Source organism: Podarcis liolepis, assembly GCF_965112155.1.
Source record: "Podarcis liolepis genome assembly, chromosome: 7".
Classification (NCBI taxonomy): Eukaryota; Metazoa; Chordata; class Lepidosauria; order Squamata; family Lacertidae; genus Podarcis; species Podarcis liolepis.
In genome coordinates this window covers 43203491-43224682 of record NC_139561.1, presented here as the reverse complement: position 1 = coordinate 43224682, position 21192 = coordinate 43203491, and the positions used below count along the sequence as shown (strand labels likewise).

Genomic DNA, 21192 nt, shown 5'->3' with positions numbered 1-21192 from the left:
ATCCTCTTATGTCAAGTTGGCTCATCTGGCTCAGTCATTTCAGCTCTTACTGACAGCAGCATCTCCATGGTCCAAAGCAAAAGAAGGGTTTCCCCCGGCTCTACCTGCAGATGCTGTGATTCAACCTGGGACCTTCTGGAAGCAAAGCAGGTGCTCTCCCACTGAACGGGGACCATTCCGCAAAACACAATCAATGTGCACGTTTTAAAAAATGTCTCCTGCTGAGCTATGTCCCCTTCAAGACTCTGTGCAGACTGAGATTTACTGTTGAATTTCTAATCCACTTGAGAGTGCAAGAGATGCAAACTTTTTTTTTTTTTTTTTGCCATGGCCTGATGATTATTGGCTTGTGGTAACACAGAAGCAGGCTTTTTCACTGGTGGCATGAGTGATGTGGAATGCTCTCCCTGTCTGCTAAAATACCAGAGGTCCCATCCGTACTGTCATTCTGCTGCTCCTTGAGGACACACCTGGTTAGATAAGAATTTCCCAGCTTGAGTCTCCTGCTTTGCTTGTCGTTTTTACTGTTAAGCTGTTTTGAAAGCCTTGTTTATCTTATACTTTAAAGACTGATGTTTTAACATCATTGCTTTTGTATGTATTTTAATTAGACGTATTTTCGATAATTGGTTTTATTCTTATTATTTTTGTGTGTGTGAACTGCCTTGGTATTTCCCCCCTCTGAAATGTAAGTTGGTATATAAATTCCTTTAATGGCAATAACTCGCAAGACATTGGACTTTCAGCCTGGGAAACCTTTCACCTCGATCCCAGACCTTTGGGAGAGCCATTGCACTCTGCACATGCTTGCATGTCTCAGGGCTAAACACTGCCATTTAAAATATTCCAGGGCTCAGCCTTAGCACCAAGCTTTGGCAGAGTACTAAGTCCTTCTGGGGCCCAGATCCTGTTTGTTTCCAGGCTGCTCTGCTCCTATAAATGTTCCACTCCTCTCTGCTATCCCGTGCTGTTTTTGGAAGTGTTGAGGGGTGAGAAGCATCATGTGAAATACTGTGCATCGCTCTGACTGATGACAGCATTCCTGCGACTATCGATGCCTGAGAATGGAGCCTGGCATGGTGCAGGGCCGCTGACCCCCCCCCATGCTTCCTGCTTTATTTATAAATACTGTCCTGAGTGACAGTGCAGAGCCAAACAGCAGCTGAGAGCCTCACACAGCAGATGGGAGCCCACAGAAGCCCTGGCATGTCCAGAGTCCTGTCATCCTTGTGAGACAGCAAAGAGGTAGTGGATCTGGGACACGGCAAGAAGAGCCAATGCAGCTGGGAAATGGGATGCTGCAGTCTGCATCCAAAAGGATGCAAGATCGGAGACTGGCTGGCTTAATGGTCAGGGCCTGAGCTGGAGCACAGCATGTTTTTTATAAAAGTATTTATGTACTGCCCTCTTATGTAAGAACGTAAGAAGAGCCCATTGGATCAGACCTATGGCTTATGTAGTCCAGCATCCTGTTCTTACAGTGGCCAACCAGATGCCTTGGTGGGAAACCCCCAAGCAGGACCCAAGCACAAGAGCACTCTCCCTTTCTGTGGTTTCCAGCAATTACTATTCAGAAGCATTGCTGCCTCCAACTATGGAGGCAGAGGACAGCCATCATGGCCAATAGCCATTGATAGCCCTCTCCACCATGAATATGTCCAATCCTTTTTTAAAACCCATCTAGGTTAGTGGCCATCACTGCCTCCCATGGCTGTAGCCAAGAGCGGGTGGGTGGGCGGGGGCATCAAGTAAAACAATAGAAATACTTAACTAACTGGCCAATCACGTCGGTCCTGCCCCCCCCCCCAAGTCCTGGCTACACCCATGGTGCCTCCCATGGAAGCGAGTTCCATAGTTTGAACTATGTGCTGATGTAAAGACATACTTCCTCTTCCCTATCCTTACAAAAGATCAGAGTGCTGCCCAGTAGCGTGAGATTAAACATCGAACAATTGTTCAAATCACTCAGGAAAATTGTAAACAACTGCACAGGCCTGTCAGCATAAAAAGGTCTTCAGCAGATTTCTCTCAGTTAAAAGGAGGGGTGCCTACTGATTCTCTGCAGCATGGGATCACTGGTTGAGGTCAGTTGGGCCTCTGTGGTATGGGGGACAGCTAAGAGCATTCTTCCAGATGATCTCATTCAGGGGTCAGCAAACTTTTTCAGCAGGGGGCCGGTCCATTGTCCCTCAGACCTTGTGGGGGGCCAGACTATATTTTGAAAATAATAATAATAAACGAATTCCCATGCCCCACAAATCACCCAGAGATGCATTTTGAATAAAAGCACACATTCTACTCATATAAAAACATGCAGATTCCCATACCATCTGTGGGCCGGATTTAGAAGGCAATTGGGCTGGATCTGGTCCCCGGGTCTTACTTTACCTATGCATGATTTCATTGATCGGGCTGGATTGTAAGAGCTCAGGTGATCTGTGTGACACCTGCCCGGTCTGCTATGCAGGGTTGTTGTGCAACTTCAGAGTCCCAGCTGCTAGCCCTTCTTAGAGTTCTTTTTCTACTTCACTTTGACGGGGGTAGCCCTTCAAACAGAGGACTGTCCTCTGCAAAGTAGGGCACACTGGCACCTCCTTCTCCCACCCTCATCTCCTCTGCTGGGGATGCAGAGGGTCACCTTTCAAGTTCTGATCTCCTTCTCCATTCCACACATTCCAGAGATGCCTCCCTATCAAGAAGCCACTTTGAGCAATTAGCTTCCATATAGAGATAAAAGCTGCCCTTCCTGGACCATTAAGGAATATTAACATTCTTTTGTCTGATCCCAGACTCTGATCAGGCAGTTGCAAACCACAATGGAAAGGCTGATTCACAATATTAATGTAGCAACCTGCAACACTTCTTATATTTATATCTTGCCTTTTGTCCAAGGAGATCCAGACAGTATACATGCTTCTCTCTTTCTCATCCAACCACAGTTTGACCCTCTACAACAACCCTGTGAGGTAGGTTAGGCTGAAGCAGAGAAAGAGAGTAAGGGGCCTGCATCACCCAGGGAGATCCATGGCTGAGTGGGGATTTGAACTTGGTCTCCCCAGTTTTATTCTAACCACTAAGTGACACTGGTCCGGTAAGTCCCTCCGTCCGCTTTTGGAGGTGTGGTACCAGTGATCCAAGGCAGGACTTCTCATTTGTGACATCCCAACTGTGGAGCATCTCCCTGGAAAGGTTCACCAGTCCTTGAGTTTTTCAACATGCAGAAGCATTTCTTAATTTTACTAGGCTGCTTCTCACTAGGTGTTTTAGGTGCCACAGCCCAGCCAAGGTTTGGACTGGTATGTTCTCTGACCTGGGATCGTGGTTAAGGTCATTCCTTAACCATAGCCCAAACCAGGGCTACAGATCAGGGCTAAGGAGGAGAGATCTTACCTACAATCCCATGTTTGTACAACGCACCAAGTCAGGCAGTTCTACCCCATACATTTAAAGCACATCCAATGCACATTTAAAGCCCATGGCTTCGCACAAAGAATTCTGAGAACTGAAGTTTGTTTGTTTATTTAAAAAATTATATGCTGCTATTCCTTTAAAAAAAATATCACAGTGGTTTACAACAGTTGTACATCAAACCACACAATAAAACAATCTTAAAAGTTAAAATCAGAAATCAGCTAACTATTGTGGAAAAAATGTATTCTTAATTGCTTGCATAAGCCTGATAGAATAGAAAAGGATTCAGCAGGCATTTAAAAGTTGAAACAGAAAGTGCCTGCTGAATCTCTGTTGGCAGAGTATTCCACAATACTGAACTAATGACACTTAAAGGCTCTGTTTCTTGTAGCTGTCAAATGAGCCTTGCCTACTTGACAAATGGCCAGCGACGCTCCTGCAGATGATCTCAGTGATCGACCTGGGATATAAGGGCTCGGGTGCTCCCTGAAGCACCCTGGGCATAAGTTGTCCAGAGCTTTGTAAATTAATACAAGGACCTTGAAAGAGGCTTGGTAGTAGATGGGCAGCCAGTGAAGATACCGTAGCAACAGAGTCACATGTTGTCAGCCAGATGCCCCACCAGCAATCTGGCCGGCACATTCTGCACCAGAGCTGGAGCTTCCAAATGAGGTCCAAGGGCAGCCCCACAAACAGCGCATTGCAGTAATCCAGCCTCAAGGTTACCAACGCATGGGCTACAGGCTATCCCTGTCCAGGAACTCAATAGCTGGTGAACCAGACGAAGCCAGTCAAAGGAACTCCTAGCCACAGAGGACACCTTGACCTCAAATGGCAAAGATGTATTCAGGAGTACCCTCAAGCTATGCAGTTGCCCTATCATAAGGAGTGCAACTCCACCCAGAACAGGTAACCTGCCTATCTCCCAGACATGGGTACCACCAATTCCAAAAGCTTCTATCTTCCCAGGATTCAAGCACAGTTTATTGGCCCTCATCCAGCCTAGCATGGCACTGAGACACCAATCCAGAGCTTTTGCAGCCTCTCCTGATCCAGATGTTTTGGAGAAGTACAGCTATGTGTTACCCACGTACTGGTGGCACCCCTCACAGAGCTACAAGCCCCAGCACCCTTAACAAACTACAGAACCCAGAATTCTTTAGGGGGAAGTTGAATGTTTTGAACGCACACTGGATGTGCTGTAAATGCATGGGGTGAATCTGCTAGCCCAGCCTCGGCTTAGCTGCCAATCTGTGCCAAACTAAAAAGCTGGGGGCGGAGCAGAGTAGGTGTCAAGTTCCTCTCCAGAAGCCAGCCTATTTGCACCATCAAGGTAAGCCTGAGCTACGGTGCCACTCTAACCAAAAGACCTTCTGTTTTGAACCCGTGCTCACCTGGGCTTCTCTCCAGAATCTGTGCCAGGGATCAGACCTACAATGTTTGAAGCATTTATTTATTTATTCCTCAAGTTAAAAGAGTAGGTGTTCCTCCACTGAGCTATGACCTCTTTCTCTCAACCCTCAAAGGACGGCATAGGGCAATGAGCTTTGAACTCTTGCTCCCTGATAATCCACCTTCTCTCCAGCTTTGGAGGTTTTGCGTAGCATGACCCATGAGAGCTAGAAGCTTGTTCAGAATCTCACGGTGCTGAGTTCTGTGGCCGTGTGTGTGTGTGTGTGTGTGTGTGTGTGTGTGTGCTTGCAAAGTGGCATATATACATGCCTGATAACAACGAGCCATGTGTTAAAGCAGCATGTTAAGGATTGTACTGGAGAGGTGCCAGCCTCGTTTGCACCAATGAGAATTTGTGTCATTTCCCTTTGATTTCAGGAACCTCGCCTGCCTGCCGTGATGATTTTCTGAGCTTCTTTTTGCTTGCTTGCACACTGGGCCGGTTCCTTAGGAGCCCTGGCTTCAGCCATCCAAGTCCAAGCAGTTTATGCACCGTCTGTGTGAGATTAGCAATCGTGATGGGGACTTAATGGTGCAGAGTGGAGATCCTGTGCATGAACTGAAAGGGGGTGCCTGCAGAAACAAAACCCCAAACCTAGAACGCTCTCATATTGGGAAGTTGGGAATGAGTCTCGCTTCTCCTTCTTTAAAGCAGGAGTTCTAAATGTCACCACGATTCCCCACGATGGCTCAGAGGCTGAAGGAATGAGCTGCCTCTTACTTGGGGTGGGAAAGGAATTGGGGAGTGGGGCTGGGAAGAGGAAAAGAGCCGAATAATTTGTCCCAACTGCGGAGAGCTGTGTGTCTGCCTTCTGACATCTGGTTTCCATTAGCAGCTGCGGAGCTTAGGCAGAGAAGGCAAGGATCTAAAAATGAAAGGATTTCTATTTTTCTCCTCCTCCAGACCAAGGGGGCCGCCCATCCTCACCCTGCACCTCCCAGTGGGAACAGAAGGGCAATTCCCCATCTATCTCTCTCTCCCCCCCACCTTCCCCCTCCTCATTCATTCCACTGTGATTGAAAGGTTTGCTTCAGTCAAGGGTGGGTTTCATCCATTGCAGCTGGGCTCCTTTCAGCCCCCAGCCAGCAGCTGGAAGCAATACCAGAGGGTGTCCACACGGTGGTTATAATAGAGGACAGATTGTGTTCAAGGCATGGCCAAATCTGACAGTCTAATCTGCTACATCCTTGACTGGGGTCCGGTCAGTCTATTATACCCCAGAAGGTAGCGATGGTGAGACCAGCATTGTGGGTCAGAGTGTTAGGTGGTAGACCTTTTTCAGCTCAAGGGCCACTTTCCTTTTCATGCAACCATTTGGAGGCCACATGCCAGAGGTGGGTGGGGCCAGAGGCAAAAGTGGGTTGAGCAGTGCATGCAATTTTTCCCCTTTGTGCAGTAGGCTTGTGTATATACATGCTCACACAGCCCTCTCTACCCTCCATGCAAGGAAGCAAGCAAGAGGCATTATCAGGGCTTAAGGACACATTCCAGTCAGGTATTACAGTCATCTCCTGTATCATTTCAGATTTCACCTTGTAGTGCAGCAGATCATGCAGGAGAGTAAGCTGGAAGAACCCTGAGCTGGCGAAGGCAACTGTACTGCTTCAGGCTGAAGGCAGGTAGCAGCAGTTAAAACCAAAACCAAAAAGGCACATAAATTCCCTGCAAGTAAAGATCTAGCCCATTGGTGTCAGCCCAGATCACTCCCTGCTGCACTAGCTTTCAGTGTGAAAAGAGAATTATTCACAATATAATAATAATAATAATAATAATAATAATAATAATAATAATAATAATAATAATAATTTCATAGGAAAGCACTCTATACCCACCCTAACACCAGCATCCTGAAATCGTATAGCCCACTCTAACATCTCAGGTTTCCACCTCCTCATTCTGTTGGATTTGCACAGCCTAGGTGGCTGCATAAATCAACCCACTCTCACTGTAGCCCTGCAAATGGCTTGCTAGAAGCTGCATTGCATTCGATGGCTTGACCCTCCCAGTCCTCATGAAACTGAAGCAATGACTTTGGGGTAGCAGTCTTTTCCAGGTTAACGTTAAAGCAGCCATGTGCAGCCCATGGGCATAGCCAAAGGGGGCAGCTGCCCCCCAATCCAGACAAAGCTGAGGTTCTGCCCCCACCCCTAACAAAAGCCTGCCCCCCTAACAAAAAATCTGGTTACGCGCTTGGTGCAGTCTGAGCAATGTGCTCCAGCCCCATCCTTTGCAGAATATGAGAAGAGCCTAACTGCTGGCCAAAGACCCATCTAAGCCAGCATCTTGTTTCCCAAAGTAGCCGGCCAGTTGCCTATGGGAAGCCTACAAGCAGGACCTGCATGCTGCAGCAACTCTCCCCACTTGTGATTGCCAGAAACTGGTATTGAAAGGCTTACTGCCTCCATCCATGGAGACAGAACATCGCCATAATACCCAGTAGCCATTGGTAGCCTTCTCCCCCATGACTTTGCCTAATCCTCTTCTAAAGCCAACCAGGTTGATGGTCACCCCTGCCTCTTGTGGGAACAAATCCCATAGTTTAACTATGCCCAGGATGCGTGCATGGAGAGATGTCTTAGGCCAGGCTGCTCCTACTTGCTGCCCACCAGATGGCTGGGGCTGCTGGCCATTTTAGTCCAAAACTTCAAGTGGGCTCCAAGTTAGGGAAGACTGTCTTGAACCCTACGCCTTGGCCACCACGAGCAAAACATCCTTGGGGAGGGGGGAAAGTCCTTTCCCTCTTTCTTCCTCCCCTTTCCCCTCTTCTGACCCTGGGGGAGGAAGGGAGGCAGGAGGAAAGGGTTAAACCGGCACTGGCCTGAAATCCCAGCATCGTTTCATGCTCTGCAAATGAAATCCAGATGTGGGGGTAGGGGGGGGAGCACTGGGTCCACTGCCTCCTTCCAAATAAAGGCTGTGCATTCCTGCTCTTCAGCTGCCGGTGCCAGCAGGGCCAAGAACAACTCCCCGATATGCTCACCAGGGACGGAGCTGCTCCATCTGGATCGTGTTAGCTCAAGCACTCAGTGCTGGCGGCAAACTGGGGATGAACTGCAGACCACTCCATGTGGGAAAAGATGGGGGAGGGGGGAGGGGGCTCAGCCTGTCTCCCAAACCTTCCTCAGGAGCCCCCTCCTTCCCCCCCCCACAGCTGGGGCAGCTGGACCCAGTGCCAGGCTCCTCCAGCAGCCTTTCCCTGTTAAGGAAAACAACGCGGTCTCCTTCCTTGTTTTCCTTTCGTTTCTTTGGAATGACTGGAGTGCATCTCCAAAGCTTGGCAGCTGCTGCCCTTGGCACCTCTGGGCCACCTCGCCTCTATTTTCACCCCCCCATAGGCAGCTGGGGCACATCAGCCCTGCCCACCTGCCCATGGCCCCTGAAGAACAGGGCTGGCGGAAGCTTCCAACAGCTGCACCATGCATTAGAAACACATTGAAAGCCCAGGACTCCCACCCCGGGAACTGTAGATTGTTTAGGGTGCTAGGACTGTGAGGGTAAACTATGGTTCCCAGGATACTCTTTGTGGGGAAGCCACACAGTTTAAGTGTATGGTGTGGAGGTGACCAAACTCTGGGTTACATCCTGCAGCATCATAAGTAGCTGATGCAGAACAAGCTACATGCCAAGCCAAAGTGTCTGTGCTCTCCTTTCAGGGCCATAGCTCAGTGGCAGAGCAGATGCCTTGCATGAAGAAGGTTCCAGGTTCAATCCCTGGTATTTCCAGTTAGGGCTGGGGGAAAGCCCTGTCTGAAGGCCCCAGAGAGCTGCTGTTAGTGAGTGCAGGCAATACTGATGAGGGACCATTGGTCTGACTAGGTGTATGAAGGATGTGATCAAAGATAAATGATGCTCCATATAACTGGGAGGTTCAGAATACACTGTTTGCAGGCGTAATTTGACTACAGTGAGGAAAAGCAGGGAGGTGCGGGGCAACTCTTTGAGGAAGTCCTTTGAGGAAATGGATGCAAGGGGATTCAGAAAAATGGGGACATGCAGTAGATGAGAAGCTGCATTATACCAAGTGGGACCGTTGGTCCATCAGGCTCAGCACTGCGTGGCTTCTACTCTGACTGGCAGAAGCTCTCCAGGATTTTAGGCAGGGGCATTCCCAGACCTACCTGGAGATGCTGTGGACTGAACTATAAATGAATGGTGCAAGAAGGGGCATGAAGCAAAATGGGGAATTAAAGGGAGACAAAGGGAAAAGAGACTGGGGAGCTGGCATAAAGTGGGCACAGAAGGAAAAGCTTCCCTTCCCTTTCTTGCACAGGCCATGAAAAATGTGCCAGAGAATTTCTCTTTCTAACCTGTCCTGGGGACTGGAGAGGAAGATACACCCCTTCCTTCCTTCCTTCCTTCCTTCCTTCCTTCCTTCCTTCCTTCCTTCCTTTTGGGAATTCAAAACCCACAGAGCTATTAGGAGATGCTCAGCATCCCAGTATCAGCGCAGGGCTTGACAGGAGTGATTCAGTATCTGCTGAAATGGAAAATCACAGTGTTAAAGAGCAAAGACGGTGCTTCTTGCCCCCTCTTCGATATTCATTAGGATGTGATGCCAAGTCTTCCTGGGACCGATTGAGGACTTAGCACACCTGAGACCAGCCTGCTCTCCCCGCAGCTGGGCTTCCAGCCATCTGGTCTTTGCCGGCAGGCTGCCAAGGCCTCTTTCCAGCAATAGCCAAATGTTTCAATATCACATTTCTTATCTGCTGTGGGCCGTGACTCTGGGAAAACTGAGGTGTGCTGAACCCCTTTGCGGCAGAGGCAGAAGCCATGGACCTGCCCATGGCTAGGAAGTCACAACATACAAACACCAAAGGTCAGACCTTCCATTCAGAGTAGGGTCACTTCAAGGCAAACTGTTAGCTGAGAACTTGTCTTCATTTATTTGCACAAAATTTGCAGGGAGATTATACAGTGCTGCCTGTTTACCAAGCATTCACTGTGATTTGTCAGCAGGGAGATCATATGACCTTGCATCAAGCAGTTGCCATCCCACACTTTCCAGTACAACCCCCTCCATCACTTTTCCTTATTGCTAAAGTCTGGTTTCCTTGCACAAGAGCTCCCAATCAACTTTAATTTTGACATCTGAACTTGCCAATATATGACTGAATCCCATCCAAAAACAGAGCAACATTCTGGATGGGCCCTAGAGCTGCACCAGGAGGGAGGAAGACCTTCTGAACAATAAAAGCATTTGGGGTGGGCAAGACCCCCCTTTTTTTCATGGATAATATATCAGGTCTTTCTGGCCTCTGTGGCATGGATAGTCAAACACTCCATGCAAACATGTGGGGCCTAGCTATCAGTGGTAGAACACCTGTTTACATGCACGTTCAATCTCCAAATACGACTATGGTAGACGGCTGACAGAAATTCTAGAGAGCTCCTGCTAGTCAGTGTGGGCAAGACTGAGCAAGATGGATTAATGGTCTGGCTCTGCAAAGGGTGGCTTCCTATGTGCCAAGGAAAAAGAAACTAAACATTTGGTTCACCAGCTCAAATCAACATTCCTCTGGATACCAGAGGGAGGACTAAATCAGGGGTCGACAACCTAAGGCCCATAGGCCACAGGCGCCTCATGGGGGTCGTTTAACCGGCCCATGGACCCCTGCTGCCTGCTCGGTCGCAGGGACCGCCTTCCGCGACGCTGGCTGGCTTCCTATTGGCTGCAGAAAGCTCCTGCAGCCAATGGGAAGCTGCGCACTCCTCCTCCACACTGGAAATAGCATTTGTGTGTGCGTGCATGTGTGCATGTGTGTGCATGCACTGCGGTGTCTGCGGGACCATGAACTGGCCCAAGCCACAAAAACTTTGCTGACCCCTGGACTAAATGGTCCCTCAGCATGGTGCTTCTTATGGTCTTCATATTGTGACACTTAAGTTGCAATCCTGTCTTGGGAGGAAGCCCCTCAGTTGGGGCTTATTTTTGAATAGGAATGTAAAGTATTAGGTTGTCAGCCTCCAATGCCTACATCTTGCTATCTGCCTTCTCTGGCCTCTGAAAACCAAAGGAGACTCGACCAGTCTCCCCTCCATGTCTTGCTGGTCACTATCCCCAGCTTTTGCCTTTACAAACCTTGACCATTACATGCAATGATGCATCCAGAGTGGCTGTGTGTCCTACTCTGCGGAAGACAGTCCTCTATCTGAAGGACTGTTCAGCCCAAGTCCAGTTTAAACCTGAAGAAGCGTGGAAAAGGAAGAGCAGGGAGCTGCCTCCACAACTATGAGTGCCTAGACAGCTGACTGAGCAGGCAGGCAGCTCACCTGTCACCACCTAGCTTTTCCATTTAAAGGTTATTAATTGCTTCTAAATCTGCCTTTACGCACATAGATCAGCATATGCAATTTTTAATGCAAATATGCATCAATATTTGGGCTCTTTTTGCTTATGTGGACACCTGACCAGCAGCCCTGTAAGCAAAGCTAATTTTTAAAACAGCCTCTCTCTTTTTTTAAGGGAGGGAGGAAGCAGCAGCTGATCTGGGGACCAGTGGAAAAGATCCAGGGTCCAGCCCTGCTCTGTCACCCTGCAACAAAATCCCTGTAGCTGGCATGCAATTAAGAACGGGGAGGAACACATCTTTGGAACGGAGCCTCAGTCCCTGGCACCCTGCACAACCCCCAGGTGCTCTCCATCAGTTTGGCCTCAGGCCTGATGAAAAGGAGCTGGGAGAGATGGCTCAGATCCTGCTGCTGCATGTGGAAGGAAAAACACCCTGTTTTACAAGCCTTCGTTCACTATTGTTTATATAAACAGGTAAATTGTTTCGTATCTCAATTAAAAACATCTGCCACATAAATGAATACCAATTAACTCATCCTGTTTTTAATTACTCTGTTAATTACACACAGGCAGCAGCAAGGATGGCATGGGAATAAGGGGAAGCATGCAAGCGAGAGAAGTCTCTCTCTCTCCCCCCCACCCGCCGCTGCCATACGCACACCAATTCACTGTTGGCTCCGATCTGAAATATGCCCAGCTAATGATGGATTAAGGTGGTGATGGCTTGCAGCCATTAGGAAAGGATTGGAAGGCACTACTCGGCTCTGCAGATGAGCTCAGGATAAGCGAACAAGTGTTTTTCCTCCTCTTCCCCTCTTGTCCGTGCCCTCCCTACATCTCCAGAATATGCATGTTTCACCTTCCCTCTACCACTCTCCCTACCCGCCTTTGGGGATGAGCTGCCTGCTTCCAACAAGCTGCAGACGGCTTAAAATCACCTTTTGACTCCCTGGATTACACGGGACTTACACTGCGATATTTGCCAAAGCCTCTCCCCTCCGAAGGGGAACTTCTTGAGCACAAGCCACAGCGCAATGGACGGGAGCTGCACATGAGCATGTTCGGTGCGCAAGAGCGGGGGTGTTATCCAGATGTTCAGTTTTAAGTCTCCAAAACAGCTGAGTTCACTGTATAGCCTATGCGTTCTACCCAGACACTATCTCTGTGGCTCTTCTGTGGTCAGGCATTTTATCAACTCCCCCCTCCCCCGCCCCACTTTTCATCACAGGGGAACTGACAAAGCGCCCTCCAGATGTTATTGGAATCCAATTTCTGTCAACCCCAGCCAGCACGACTGATTATCAGGGATGATGGGAGCTGTAGTCCAACAACATCTGGAAAGTATCTACCCCAAACATTGTAGTTGCACAGGCCTGGCCTAAAGGCAGCACCTTCAGGCTGCTATTGCCCTTGTGGAGCAGAGGTTTGCAGCACAAGTGCCATCATTTCAATTTTGTTTCACTTTTAGTGGCATGTGTGTTTTGTGTGCTGTTCACTGGCACACCTATTGAAACCAGGGTTCTGATGGGTTGGCTACAGTGTGCAAGGATAGCCTTGTAAGGGCACCTTCCACATAGCAAGTGAAGACATCAAGGAGGTGTCCTTGGTGGCCCAGCCTTCTGTTTTTCCCAGAATGATGGCAAGACTTTTCTGTTAAGAGATTATTAGGGGATTCCTTGCAAGGATAGCTAGTTTTTCAATAGAAAAAAACAAAGCGCCCTACATTTAAGTCCTTTACTGTAATTTATAATGTCACCCTGTAGGAACTGGATGGGTTAAAAAAAATCTAAAAGCACAAGAATGTGCGCAGGGGATCGTTTTGCTGAAAGGTGTAAGAGCTCTTTACTCAGCAAAGAAGGCTCACTTATCTCCTCCCATATATTTTGCCTTTGCAGGAAGTGGGCAGAAGCAGTTGTGGAGACAGGTTTCCCCCTAACCCTGTACAGTGGTACCTCGGGTTACATATGCTTCAGGTTACATACGCTTCAGGTTACAGACTCCGCTAACCCAGAAATAGTACCTCAGGTTAAGAACTTTGCTTCAGGATGAGAACAGAAATCCTGCTCTGGTGGCGCGGCGGCAGCAGCAGGCCCCATTAGCTAAAGTGGTGCTTCAGGTTAAGAACAGTTTCAGGTTAAGAACGGACCTCCGGAACGAATTAAGTACTTAACTCGAGGTACCACTGTAATAGTAGAGCGTGATGGCACTGATGGACATTAGATTCAGGAAAGACAAAAGGACTTCTTCACATAGTGTGCCTTTGGCTTATGGAATTCACACTGCCAGGAGATGCGGTGATGCCTTCAATGACTCACAGAATGGTAGAGTTGGAAGGGACTGCAAGGGTAATCCAGGCCAACCCTCTGCAATGCAGGGATCTTTGGCCCAATGTGGGGCTCAAACCCACAGCCCTGAGATCAAGAGTCACATGCTTTACTGACTGCTTTATAAGGAAGCTTGGCAGATCCACTGAAGGGGGAGAGAATCCTTCAATGGGGATGTGTTAATTAGCTTAGCAATGCCTCTGATACTGGAGATAAAGTGTAGTCAGGATGACAAGCAGCCATCGATAGCCTTTTCCTCCAGGGATTGGCCTAATCCCCTTTTAAAGCCATCTAGGTTGACAGCCATCATCCCTGCATCTTGTAGTACATCTTTGTCGTGGTCTTCCAGATGCTGTTGGACTCCAGCTCCCATCCGACTCAGCCAGCATGGCCAGTGATCAAGAATGATGGGAGTTGGAGTCCAGAAACATCTGGGAGGCTACAGGGTCCCACCCTTGTAGTAGTGGCATCTGGATGCAGCTGCTTAACTGGAAGGTGCTTTTTAAAAGAACTACACAGCAGTATGAATCTCACCTAGGCAGATTGAGATGAAGGCCAGGAGGGGAATTTCACATTCCAGTTAAACGGAGCCCAACTTAACCGGTGCACAGCCTGGTGTTTCTGAGTGACCTCTCAGGCTGATCCCTCAGTGGGGCTGGATTTCCCCCTAATCCTTTTCTTTCTGCAGGCATCCCAATTGTGGGAAGCATTCCAAGCAAGCAGACGGAGCAGTTGGAGTCAGGGTGTTATGGGGAGGGGGGAGGAGAGAGGGAGAAGAGAGCAAAGCTGTTGCAGTTCCTAGCATCAGCATCAGGGAAGGAGACAAAAGGCTATTCACACCCCTTTACCCCCCCCCCAATTATTTTGCAAGCAAACAGTTTCAGGCTTTTCAGCTGTATCTAAAAAATCATTGAAGGTTTGCAGTTTTGAAATCATGCTTCACACACACACACACACACACACACACACACACACTGTTTTTTGTGCACAGGAGACATAAAACACATTACAATCAAGGAGTGGTGATAGAAACCCTAGGAGGAAAGGCGTAGGGAGGAGGAACTTTTAAGTTTGGGGTGGGGGAGTGAGTAATGGGGGCTCACAGGCGTATAAAATGCCGACTGTCATGGATGAAGTGGATCTCATAATATTCTGGCCCATCCAATGATCCTTCAGATTCAGGGCTGGCAAAAGAAAGCACAGCACAGAGCTAAACTATAGAATTCACTCCCACAAGAGGTCGTGATGGCTTTAAAGAAAGTGAGACAAATTCATGGAGGGTAAGGCTATCAATGGCTGCTAGTCACAATGGCTGTGCTGCACCTCCCCTGTTGGAGGCAGGATGGCTCCAGATGCCTGTTGCTGGGGCTCACAATGGGAGAAAGCATGGTTACCCACAGATTCTGCTTGTGGGCTTCCTGATAGGGGCATCTGGTTGGCCACTGAGAGAAGAGGATGCTGGGCTAGATTTTGTCCTGGACCGGCAGGATTCTTCATCTGGTCTTATAGTGCATCTATGTACTATGCCGAAAGGGAGCAGCTTAGTTCCAAAAGGTTTATTGAGATCATTATGACTAAATGGCAGAAAGTACTCACACTACCAGCTGCGCCCAGGAGGTGCAGGTTCAGCCCTACTAGCATGCCATTAACCCCCCCCCTGTTGGAGTTCTGTCACCAGGTCTAACAAGACTGGGAGACCAGGGTTAAAACTGCCCATGGGCTGTGAAGTTCGCTGACTCTCAACCTAACCAACCTCACAGAGCTGCTGTGGGGACTAAATGAGGAGTGGCAGAACCTAGTGAACCACCTGGAGTGACTTGGGAGGAAAAGGTGGGATACAAATGAATTAAGGACATGAGCAAAAGAAATAGAATATGCTGAAGTGTGAGATTTTGAAATGCAAAGTCATTTGGCAGCTAGACTTTGGAGGCACTGAAAAGCTTACATGTTTCCCTATAATAAAATGCAAACAAAATATGATTCATAAAATGAGAAAGAACAACAAGGGGAAGAAGTGTTAGCTCTGAACAGCTGCAGTGAGAAGCCCCCAAAATTCAAGAAACTGTTAAGCACATGAAACCCAAACTTCCTTCTTTTCAACTCTCTTTTATCAGGATTTGGCCCTATGAGGATCAAGCTAAACTTTTCCCCACTGACTGTCTTTTGGCATTGGTCCCGAGGGAAATGGCAGTCTTTGCCAACCTGGTGCCCTCCAGATGTTTTGGACCACAATTCCCACCAGTCCTTGCTAGCACAGCACACCAGGTTGGCAAAGACAGCAACCTTAAAGCATTCAAGAACAAAGCATCTCAGCAATCTCTTCAGCAAGTGCCAAATTAACCCACATGAATTTTCCACCCTGGAGAGCCAAAAGCTCCAGTAGACCACTAGCAAGTAAAGGTTACTTGCCTGGATGCCACACCTGGAGGTCTGCTGGGTAGCGAGGAAATGTCCATTCTCCTCAACCTGCTAACAGGTGCTCCAAGTTGTGTGAATAATACGGCTCCATTTCTAGCGGGAGCATCTTCCTGCACACGGTGCGAGTGACACTGTGGACTGACAGACGTATCTTGGGTAAAGGCCCCTTCTGCGCCACCATCTTGTCAACTGTTACTAGGAAACGGGAGGACCAGGCAGCTGGGCCATTTCCTGTCAGAACAGGTGGGAAGCTGAGCCCTTAATGATCTCCTCACTAGACAAAGGAGCTGGCTACCCAGCCAACACCACCACTGTTTACCAGCTGTCTTGTGCTCAGGGAACGCGAACATCCTCCCTGACCACCAAGAGTAAACAGAGCAACACGATCTGGCCTGGCCCTTGGGTGCAGCTGCAGGGAACCAGAGCAAGCCCCAACACGCTGGCTGGATCTGAGGTGGGACAAGGCACCTGTTTCCATGAGAGGCGCAGGGATGTGGCTCAGGGGTAGAGCATCTGCCTTGCATGCAGAAGGTCCCAGGTTTAATCCCAGACATCTCCCGGTAGGGCTAGAAGAGAGCTAGGTCTTAAAACTTGGAGAGCCACTGCAGGTCAGTGTAGATAATACTTAGTTCAATGGATGCAGTACAAAGCAGCTTCCTATGTTGCTAAAATCAAGTGATGGAAAACTTAGGAAAGTGCATCTAAATACAGATGCAGGTGGAATTCATAATTAAACACCAGCTTTTGTTATAAAAAAGGAAAGGTGCTCATGGACCCAGAGAAAAGAACTGAAAATGGCAGCTATGCTGCTTCTCCTAACATTTAGAGAGTGTTTTCTCTTGAGATCATAGGTCTTAGAAGTGATCTCAAAGGCCTGCTGGTGCAAGAGACCCACTACAACATCATCCTTGTTAGTGTAGGTCACCCAGCTTCTGCTTAAAAATGTATAACAAAGGAAAACCCACCATCTTCAGAAGCAGTCTGCTTCACTGTCAAACTGCTTGTGATGTTGCAAAGTTCTCCTTAACCGTTTTGTCTCAGTCAGGAGTAGAATAGCTGGGGACCTTCCAGATGTTGTTGGACTCTAACTCCCATCAGACCCAGCCAGCATGGCTAATGGTCTGTGACAATGGGATTTGTAGTCCAGCAATGTCTGCACGGCTCACATATTCCCCCAGCCTTCATCTAAATCTCTGTTCTTCTAGTTTGAAGCCATGGGTTCAGGTCCTACCCTCTGCAGGATCAGAAAAGACATTTGCTGCAACACTGATGTGCCCTTCGCCTAGCTGTGCTTAGAACTAAGACAAAGGAAGGGAAGAGGAAGAGGCTTGGTGGCTGGGGACAGCTGGAGAACAGCCATAGGTCTGGAACACAATATGTCACTGTTCAGGGAGAGTGGGGTATCATCCTGGGAGGAGCCCCAGGTGCCATTATTTGCTTCCCATATATTATCCATCAGTGGTGAAAGGTCTGCTTTCTATATGCCTCCTTATAAGGCAAGGGTGCAGGTTTGATCCCCATAACGGAGAGCTGCCTATTCCTGCATTGCAGGGGGTTGGACTAGATGACCCTTGGGTCCCTTCCGACTCAATGATTCTATGATCAAATGCTCGTTTTATTATTAATTAGTTAATTAAATTATTTATTATTTAAATTTGTATACCGCCCTTTATCCATAGATCTTTTAGCTCACAGCTTGGACCGATATGCCTTTTATTTTTTTGCTGGAAACACTGAGGATTTATTTATATTTATCCCGCCAAGTGACACACATGGATCTCACACTCCCTCCATTTTATTCTCACAACAACCCTGTGAGGTAGGCAGGCTGAGAGTGGCTGCGACTGTCCCACAGTTACCCAGTGAAGTCCACTTTGAACCAGGGCCTCCTTGGTCTTAGTCCAGTGCTCTAACCCAGCTTCCGTCAGCCTTCAAACCATTGGCTGGGTATAGGATAAGGCTCTGACAACACCACCACATTGCCTCCATTACAAAGGCTTGGGTTGCTCACCCAGGAAGGCCTCCTTGTCTCCGTGGGCACTGCATTGGTGACCTGTGAACTATGGGCTAAATATGGGAGCAGGTTTTTTTTGCATGCAGTGCCTGCACTCTCCTGCAGAGCTAATGCAGACCCTCTTCCTCCACTCAATTGTCATGAGAGCCCAGGCTGCTGCCACGGAATCTGTGCTTGCTCAACTCCTTCCTCCTACCCACAGGCAAGGTTCTGTTCCTGAGCCATATGCTGGGAATTAAGTGAGACACAATTTCCCCCTCAACATGGAAGTGGGGGGGGGGGGGGAATCTGAAAACAAAATGAAGCAGCAGAGTGCAAAGCTCTGTTCCCTTGCTCTGACCTGGCCTCCACACATTAGCAGAGGAGCTGAAGATTCATTTCAGGGTGGTGATGATGAGCCCCAGTGACTTGTGGAGGCAGCTCTGGTTAGGCAGAGGCAGTGATGTGGAAGGGAGCCAGGGGCAAATTGGGGTGGGGGTGGATCATAGATCTGTTTAAGCCCCAGAAAGAAACCAAAGCAATATATAATTGGAGCGGTGTGTAGTGATGGATGAACCTGTCACTTTTAGGTTCCCTCATTTCCCCCTATCTTAAATTCAGCTCTCCACATTTCAGCAGCAACTTGTGATTTTTTTAAAAAAATACACATGAAAACTCATCAGCATCTTTAGTACGAAATTCTCACTTTTTTTGCATGCAGTGTAGCAAAATTTTTGCAAGCCATTTCCCCATATGAAATGCATTTGTATCTCCTTTTCACTAATGTGTGCATGTTTGTCCACAATGCTTAGCTAGAGAGCTGCATCACAGAAATATGGGGGGGGGATAGTTGTGTTTTGGTTCATTTATTGATTTGAGGAGTGCAAATTAGGCTGTTCCTCACTACAATGCAAACAAAATTGAATTTCTTCCCCATCCCTAGGGGTGTGTCTGGGCAGAAGCAATGAAGGCTGGTTGCTTCTCGCTTCCTCCCTGATTCCTGCCTGCTTCTTTCTGTCAGCCTCTTCCCTGTGCTTAGAGCCGCCTTCCCCAGCCAGGGCCCTCTGGCTATTTTGGATGACAACTCCCAACAGACCCAGCCAGCATGGCCATGTTGCCTGAGGCAGATGGGAACTGTACTTCAAAACAGCCAGAGGCCACCAGGCTAAGGAAGGGCGGCTTAGAGATGGATTCTTCAACTTTGCCTTCCCCCACCCGGATGTTGTTGGACTGCAACTTCTATCACCCTCAACCATTGGCTAAGCTGGCTGGGAATGATGGGAACTGGAGTCTAACTATATCTGGGGACTCAAGATTGAAGAACTCCTTGCCTCTGTTCAGCCTGCTGCCCCCCTCTTTATCTTCCAAGCCCATCAATAAACTCTTCCTCAAATTAGGAAAGCTTCTGATACTCTTCTTCCACTATTATTATTAGTTACAGGTGGGTAGCCGTGTTGGTCTGCCGTAGTCGAAACAAAATACAAAAACTAAGTTTGTTATTGGTATGAGCTTTCGTGTGCATTATTTAATTAATTAATTTATATAGTGCTCATATCCAAAATAACTCCTGAGCAGTTGACAACTATAAAATCAAAACATAATTAGAGGATTGTAGAATTGGGACCACCCAAAAAATTCAACCTGCTGAAGGTGGGATATGACTGCTCCATTGGATACTGAGCATTCCCTTCCGCCACTACCTGTCCGCCTCACCTGTGACTGTCTGGTGCAGCACCTGAAAAGTCTCCAGAGGAGGGGATGCTGTGGTTCCTGCATTGTGTACACAGCACCTGACCCACCAGTGGAACTGCATCAAGACATAAGTAGTAGATGCCATGTTCTGGGCAGAGGGAGAAGGAGCTCCTAGTGACCCTGGCAAAGGGGTGGTTCCCCAACTCACATCTGCCAAGGTGAGGTGCATTTCCTTCCTTCCTTTATAACATTTGTGCCCCAACCTCTCCATCAGAACTGATCCTCAAGGAGGCTTGCTAAACTTGAGAACAATCTGCTGAAAAAGCACAATGGAAACAAACCCATTGAGAGCAGCCTAGAGCAACACTGTTCCTTCAAGAGCCCACCAAATAAAACTGTGTTCAATTGCCGCCTAAAAGCCGAGAGACATTGGGGAGGTGAGAGAGATGGCGCTGTACGGATGTATAAAACTATGCCTAGTGTGGAGAAAATGCATAGAAAAAAACACATTTATCCTTCTCAGAACACATAATAATAATAATAATAATAATAATAATAATAATAATAATAATAATAATACTTTATTTATATCCCGCCCTCCCCAGCCAAGGCCGGGCTCAGTGCAGCTAACAACAATAAAAGTAATACAATTTACATAAAATCACTAGAACCCAATGGAGCCATCCAAGAAAGCTGAATGTTGGAAGATTTGGGATAGATGAAAGAAAGGACTTCTTCATGCAGCACATAGTTAAATTGTGGCATTTGCTGCCACGTTGGCCACTAACTTGGGTGGGTTTACAAGAGAATTAGTCAAATTCATGGAAGATAAGGCTACTGAGGGCTACTAGCCACAATGGCTATGTTGTACCTCCATTGTCAGAAGCAGTATGCCCCCAAATGCCAGTTGCTGGGAATCACAAATGGGGGACAATGCTCTTGCACTCAGATTCTGCTGGTGGGATTCCCAATAGGGGCATCTGGTTGGCCACTGTGAGAACAGGATGCTGGACTACATCAACCTTTGGGCTGAACCAACAGGGCTTTTCTTTAGGGGTATTTCTGGAGAGAGGATTCCTTAACTGGGGAGCCACCACAAAGGAAGCCCTGTTCCAATCTCCTAGGCTCTGAAAATGAAGCAGGCCCACTTATGACCACATCATAGGAGTTGGACAGGATCTGGTCCAACCCCTTGCTCAGTACAGAATCTGCAACTACAGCATCCTTGACAGGTGGCTTGCCCAGCCGCGCTTATATGCTTCCAGTGAAAAAGAGCCCACCATATCCTGAGGCAGAATGTTCCACCATTCCAGAAGTTTCTCCTAATGCAAGAGTGACCCAAGACAACTTACTACCACTAAAGCAGGACACCCACACCGCAAATGCTGAGTGCTTTATCTCATGCACTGAAACCAACTGGACTGGTTGTTAGATTTTACTTCAGCACTGGTGAGAGGACAGCACCCTTAGGGACTAAAGGCCATTAACACAGTAGCCCACACAGCTCTTGTTTTCCAACACCTCCCTGAAGCTCCAGCTCCATCATGCCGGCTCCATCTTCTCCATGACAGCCCTTAAGATATTTGGAGACTGCTTTCATGTCTCTCCC

The 21192-nt window shown here is 48.0% G+C and overlaps 1 protein-coding gene and 1 long non-coding RNA gene across 8 annotated transcripts in view; one reads left to right on the top strand and one right to left on the bottom strand.

The window, feature by feature from the left end:
* Nucleotides 1-21192, bottom strand: part of CBFA2T3 (CBFA2/RUNX1 partner transcriptional co-repressor 3) — a 73676-nt gene that overhangs the window by 42273 nt on the left and 10211 nt on the right. The window lies entirely within an intron of this gene.
* Nucleotides 1190-11671, top strand: LOC310711689. Its single transcript, XR_014528587.1, has 3 exons — nt 1190-1245; nt 6390-6483; nt 11335-11671. It is a non-coding gene; the product is annotated as an uncharacterized lncRNA (long non-coding RNA).